Raw genomic sequence first — 7,630 nt, 5'->3', positions numbered from 1 at the left:
CTCTGTAAATGTTTATGAAAATTAATAAAATATAGAAAAAAAAAAGAAATGGAGAGTTTGAGTTTCAGCGCAAGAAACGTAAAGATCTGAACTGTGGTAGTGAGGTGGAGCTGGAAAAAAAGTGGACAGAATAAACAATAACAAAGAAACAAAAGGATGATTATTTAGGGATTGACTAGAAATGGAAATAAGGCAGTGAAAGAAAAGAAAGGCTCGGAAGTGGCAACCAGATCTCTGGTTAGTGCACATCTGGACAGGAAGTGATGCCATTTTCTGAGCTCGAAAACACAGGAAGAGTAACAGGTATGGTGGAATGAGGCCCTTAAATAACATTTCTCTTATTCTCAGATGCTTCACAGTCTATATTTAAGTTATATCTAGGATTCAGGTTTAGGAAATTAGGAAGAAGTCACAGGCTGTGGGGCTACAATAAAGCTCACTGGCTGCAATCCCTGGAGAAGTGCCACTACAACCAACGTAGAAATCCGTGCCCAAGCAGCTGGACACTGTCAGAGTCAAGGTCCCCGGAACGCAGGGGTGCACTCTGGCCTGGTGCTCAGGAGGTCTAGGCTCGGCTCTGTGATCTCTGAGATTCTTTCACTGACAAACATTATAACCCTGGGACCATAATTTCTCTATTTCTCTCTAGCACATCTTCAACTATTCTACTTTTACTATGTTAATACATAATTTGGATTGCAAAGCTCTCAGAGCCAGTCACTTAGAGGGCTTCCAAGACAGCTGGCTCCCAAACGAATGTTTAGGCAAAATGTCCTTTTTCCATGCCGAAGGGTAATCATACCCTAAATCTCTGTTTCGTATCACTTCATTCATGACATGGCCCTTCCTACTACCACTATTATAATTTATTTTTCTTCATCATTTTTTAGGAACAACATCACTAAAAGGCTTTTCAAAATGCAAATAGATTATGTTCACTAAGTCACTGTTTTCTATTATTTACCCTAAAAAGAAGTCATATGAGTGGGCTAAAAGGCACAGCTTTCCTTTCATGAGCTTGTACTTATGTTGGTCGAGTACTCAAATATCCTCTCACTTATTTTATGAGCTATGTGAATACTTCAATCTTTAAAAATACACAGATCTTGGAACACACATATTTTACACAGTTTTATATTAACAGCTATTTTAAAAGGAATAGAAAAGGAAGAAGGAATTAGCTGGAGTTTTGGAAATTGGAAACAAAAATGAACTATGGAACGTTAAAGTGTAACATTTAAGTAGTTTTATTTGGTGTATCTTAAAACCACCAAAAGTGTAAGTATTTGCTTCTTCGATTTTGGCAGATGGGGGAAATGTTTAACTTTAACAGAGAAATTTTAGAACTAGGAAGAGTACAAAATATGCATATTTTGCAACTAGGAACCTTGAAAAATATGAATAATGCAAAAAGTTTAAAAGAGTATCTAGATTATGAATCTATTTTCAGATATGCCAAGTTGATCAATTACCTGTGCCTCTCTAAATACATATGGTCCTAAATCCTTCCTATGTTCAATAATCTTCTGGGCTTGCTCAAGTGGAATGTCAATTTGTAAACAAGGTGGAATACTGGAGTTAATAAAGCAGTTGATAATAGTTGTGATCTTCTTTTGAATAACAGACTCATCACAGTGAGAATGGCACAAGTCCTGAGTAGAAAGAAAGGAAGATAGGCTAAAACAGCACATTCCAGAAAAAAGCACTTTAGGGACTGGGTCAACACATTTTTCAATAAATGCATACATTTGAACCTCAAGTCAAAGAGGTCCTGGAGGTAGTACATACCCTTGAAGGGGTACATTCACCCGTTTCTCCGTGCTGGAGTGAAATAAATCTATGATTGTTAGACATAAATCTTACATAAGTATAAACTCAAAACTCATCACCAATCCACTGCAACTGACTCCTTGCTGATCCTCCATTGAGTTTCTGAGGTGGTAAGTCAGAAGAGATGGCTCCTCTTTCTCTGAAGAAGTCACTGGTGGATTCCAACTGCCTGAGAAGCCTGGTCTTAGGTTAGCAGTTCAACCTTCTAGAGACGAGACCTTTGGAGTCTCATTTAATTCTGATAGGTTCCTTTTCCAGAGCAAGGCATAGTCTTAGTACCTACTTATAATCTAACAAATATATATAACTTATCTGTACTATTGGAGCTCTGGTAGCTTAGTATATATAGCATGTTACACTGCTAATTATGAGGGTACAGGATAGAGCAAGGTTCCCATCTGTTGTTTACAGGGACACTCTAAGCTGCAGTCAATGGCATCTAATAACAACATTCTCTATCAATTTGTATTACCCTTTCACTCCCTTCCTAGCCTTAGTACTCATCCAGGAATGATGCTAACTTTATGAAAACTCTTTTTAGCTTTTTAAATAGTTGTTCTTGTTACTGTGTCCCATCAAGTCATAACTGACCCTCCAGCAGTTTTTCCAAGGCAATCAATTGCACAAGAGGAGAATGCCCCTGTATTCAGACCACGTGCCTTTGGGAATGCAGTGCAGCTTCTTACTACTATGCCATTAGACCTCCCTATTATTTTATAATAGTAATCCTTTGTCTTTTTGTGATTGACTTATTCCACACAGCATATTATTCTCTAGATTAATCTATGTTGTGTAGTGTTTCAAGCATTCTTAATTGCTCTTAATGTTGTATAGTACTCCATTGTGTGATTTCATTGTGTATCACAGTGTCTTTAACCATTCCTCCACTGATCAACATTTGGGTTGTTTCTAGGTCTTTGTTACTGTAAATAATGCTGCAATAAGTGTGTGTGTGTGTACATGTTTGTGCTGCAGCTGTTATTTCTTTAGGATTTGTACCTATAGAGGAATTACTGGATCAAATTATATTCCATTTTCAATTTTTTAAGGAAGCACCAAACTGCTTTCCATCATAACTGCCCATTTTACATCCCCACCAGAAGTGGGTAAGAGTTCTAATCTCCCCATATTCTGCTACCATTTGTTGTACACAGTCTTACTGAACTTTGCTATTGTTGCTACAATGGCATGATATCTCATTATTGTTTTTATTAGCACCTCTAATAGCTAGCTAATAAGGGGAGCTCTGGTGTTGTAGTTAGTAGGAAGAAGTGCTGCTAACTTAAAGGTGGAGTCTTGCTAATATTGGTTGGAATCCATTAGCCAGTCTTAAGAAGAAAGATGGACAATCACCTCCTGTAAATTTAGTCTTCAAATCCTCCCTGACCTGTCCTCCGAAGGTAAGCTATGAGTAGGTTCCTCCACAGCTGTGAGTTTGAGTTTTGAGAATAGCTAAATAAGGGAGTTCTGGTGGTGTGGTCTGTAGAAAATAACACTGTTCACCCATCTGCCTGTCACTGGAAGGGGGTGGGGAGCTGGCACGGGGTGGCAAACTCCTGTGCTACTTAAAGTTTAGGAAATGCAGTGGTGAGTTTGGTACAAATCCGTTATAACTCAATCGCAATGATACAGAGAAAGGCTAGCTGGAAGGGCACTCTTGTGAGCGGCACGTTGCACAGATAATCCAACGGCCGAACCTCTCTGGCAGTTCCAATCTACCAGCAGCGGCATGGGGAAAAGATGGTCAGTCTCCTTCCCCGTGTTGGAAACCCCAGGCAGGGTCAGCTGTAAGTAGGTTTCAAATCAATGGCAAAGAGTGAAGAGGTTTTTGTGGGCTTTTAAATAGCTAGTATTTTAAGCATTTCTTCATGTGTCGTTGCATTCTGAATGTCTTCTTTGGTAAAATGTATTTTCATATCTTTTGCCCACTTTGTAACCAGGTTGTTCTTTTCTTTTTCAAAAGAAAAAGGCATTAGAGAGTTCTTTGTCAGAATCTTTGCTCAGCACTGCAGAAAGGGAAGAAAAAGTTGGGGCCTTACACTTTCTATCTCAAAACCTACTATACAGTCACAGTCATCAAGACAGTGTGCCACAAGTACAGAAACAGAGACACAAACCCAGGGACTAGAGTTGAGAACCCAGAAGTAAACCTAGATACGTATGGAGAGCTAATCTTTGACCAAAACCTGAAATGAAATCCAGTAAGTGACAAAAAACCCAACAAACCCAACCTAACTAAGGGCATTGGGAAAACTGGGTATCTGCAGAAAACTGTAATAAGATCAATAACCTAAACCATACTAAAAAAGACAACCCAATTAACTCAAGATGGATCAAGGACTTAGTTGTAAAGTCTAAAATTATAAAAATCATAAAAAATGGATGCAAATTTAGAAGCCCTTATTTATTATGAACTTTCTATCAAATATAACAAAAAATATACAATTGGCAGAGGGTAAAATAGACAACTGAGACCCTTTAAAAAATTATCTATGTGCATAAAAAGACTTCTCCAAAAGAGTAAAACAGCAAATTGGCAGACTGGGGAAAACTTTGGCCATGACATATGTGACAAGTAGTTCACGTCTGAAATGAAAAAAAACAAACAAAAAAAACCCAAAAAAACCCCACCAAACATATGTTTTAAGTAATGTTTTCTAGAAACTGCATTTTAAAATATCAGTGATTAGCTTACCCTATTTATTATTTTCCTAAAGTATAATTTTTAATAGTTATAGGGTATTCTATTATATAAATGTCTAATAATTAAATAACCAATATATAGCTGGGCATTTGAGTTCTCAAGTTTGTACACTTTGGGACAATGCTTAATTAGGTTTACTGTAGTGATCTCTACATTATCATAATCACTACTGAGAGGCAACAGTAAAATTTAGTGATAAGGGCAGAGCTATAGCAATAAAATGCATTGGTTCAAAGTCCAATTCTACACTGGCTCAGGACAGGAAAAGGTTCAGAGCTGCTATGGGTCATAGGTGACATAACATCAACAACAACCACTTAATTAGTTCTCGGAGCTGGACAATGACTAGGAAGGATAGAAGGGGAACTGATGTCTTTGAGCTGTCATTTTGGGAAAGAGTACTGAACATACCATGGATTGCTAAGAGAACGAACAGGTTCATCCTGGAGAGGGTGAAATCAGGCTGCTCCTTGGAGGCAAGGATTCTGAAGCTTCATCTTACCAGGAAGACTGTCAGACAAATGGATTGACAGTGACTGCAGCAATGGGCTCAAGTATGCCAGAGATAATGAGGATGGCACAGGATAGGGAAGGACTCAGATCTGTTGTTCAGAAGATTGCTATGAATTGCACTCAATCTGATGGCACCTAATAACAACAACAACAACAACAACAACATCCCCGGTTTCGTTTTCACATGCATTTGAGGTGACTGAAAAGTGGCATGGTTTGAGTCAAGCACACCTTAGTCCTCAAAGTGGTATCCTTCCTCTTTAGCACTTTAAAGAGATCTTTTGAAATAAGATTTGTCCAATGAAGTGAAATGGTAATCTAAATATTTATATAGGTGAATATATTACATATTACTCCAGAGTCCTGGTGGCACTGAGATTAAGGTACAAACTCACCAACCACTTCAAGGGGAAAAGATGAGACAGTTTCTCTCAATAACAATTTGTATGTTTGGGAAATCAGTGGGGCAGTTCTACTTTGGCCAGTAGGGTCCCTATGAGTTAGAATTAACTTGATTGGCAATAAGTGAATACATCACATTATCTGACATTATGTATTTACAAAAACAAGAAAACCATTTGTAACAATTCTGTGCATTAACAGTATATATCTGTTATTAACAAATGCACAGGTTTACAGTGAGAATAATACAGTTGGTGTTGGTTAAGGTTATGTGTCAATCTGGTTGGGTGATGATCACTAAGAGTGGTTTGTAGTTATAGAATAATGTTATTTGGCTATAATGTAATGATGTAATTTGGCAGTTCTGAAATAATGTAGTCATTCTCTATTTTGTGATCTGATGTAGTCATCCTTCATTTTCACATAATTCCAATTTTTGCATAATGGCCTGGTCTTTGTAAGGAAAGGAATGGGTATATATTTAATACGACAAATAGGTTGTCACCAAGGCAATGAAGCTTCTACACCTAGAAGTATTTCAGCAAAGAATGATAGCTACTCTTACACTTTTCTACATTTGAGATGTCATAAACTAGAAAATATTTTCTTCCTCTTTCATTTAAATATAAGAATGTAAAAATTTCCATAATTTTTGGACTCATGTACTTATAACTTGTTAGTCAAATTTGTGTCTTCTAGGTTGCAACACCCCCATGATACATCTTGAAGGATATGTACATGTACGGCCAAGCACAATCAATAAGAGTGCATCTGAATTCCAAAATCAATCTCCATAATAGTCTATGTGTTTCCTACTGCCAAAGGGGCCCTTTAGAGTAGTGAGAGAAGATCTTCACCCTGAAACCCACAGCGTCCCTTTTCAGCAGGAAGTAGCTAAGAGAATACGCCATCCCCTTTTCCTTATGACTCAGGGTGAAGTCTCTCTCAGGGAGGAGTGATAGGGAATGGCAAAGGACACACTGACAAAGAAGATTAATCAGAACTGGCTTTGACAAGCACTGTGGCATTTGGACAAGAACAAACTGGGAGGAGGGTACAGAGAATAGTGCAACAATGAATGAGTGGAAGCCCAAAATCTCTGTAAATGTTTATGAAAATTAATAAAATATAATTATAGAAAAAAAAGAATGTAAAAAAATGTGCATAGTACACTGATACATAAATTATAGGTAAATGGAGTTAAAACTCTTTTGTGGAAGATTCTCATTATTTTGAGAGAGATTCTTATTAGGCTATAACATGAAACTATCTTGAAAACTTAATACAGCACTACCAACTCCAGGGCCTTCTTCCTCTTCACTATAAAATAATAAACACATCTAGACATGAAACTACAAAAACCTCAATATTTATATATTGGCATTAAGATGCTGGCAAAGTTAGAATATCTTATTGAAATGTTGTCTGCAAAATGAGTTAAGAATCTGAAGTAAATGCATTTCCTCTTTGAAAAGAGGGGACTTTATCCAGTCTCCAATACAGTACCTTGTATTTTTGTACTTCTTGCCAGAACAGTACTCCATTTCCCAATAAATCTCCTTTTAGAGACACAAAACGTTGAAACTGTTTTGCAGTAACTGGGTTCAGTAATGCTTTACGGAAAGCAATGATTTCACTAGATGAAGATATCCACTTACTCTCAGCAGGCTGTTTAAAAACAAACCAAAAAAACCCAAACAAAACATGAGCTGTGTTCTAAGAATCCAGATGTTGCTATGTGCTGTAGAGTGAGAACCAATTCATAGTTAACCCTCCTGGGTTTTCAGAAGTGATAAATCACATGAGAAGAGACTGCCCATCTTTCTCCCACAGAGCAACCATAGATTCAAACTGCATACCTTTGGGCTGGCAGTGCAGCTCCTTACCGATAGGCCACCAGAGTACTTGGGTTAAATATAACCAACTTCTATCTCTTTTGATTTTGACTGCTGAAATTTATGGCATCGGTACAACATAATTCAGTAATTTTTTCCCTCTGTCTCCTTTCTATTTCCAAGGCATTATTTTGTAGTAAATTTTATTATGCTTTGAATAAAAGTTTACAGAGCAAATTGATTTCCCACTCAATCATGCCTAGAGATTTTTGTTTTATGACATTAATTATAGTCCGTACAGTAACAGCATTCTTCCTACTTTTTTTGCCTCGGATTCTAATTTCCC

This window comes from Elephantulus edwardii, unplaced genomic scaffold (genome assembly GCF_000299155.1).
Source record: "Elephantulus edwardii isolate Elephantulus edwardi_28Jun2011 unplaced genomic scaffold, EleEdw1.0 scaffold00270, whole genome shotgun sequence".
Lineage (NCBI taxonomy): Eukaryota > Metazoa > Chordata > Mammalia > Macroscelidea > Macroscelididae > Elephantulus > Elephantulus edwardii.
The sequence above is the reverse complement of the archived record's forward strand: the minus strand, read 5'-3'. Positions refer to the sequence as shown.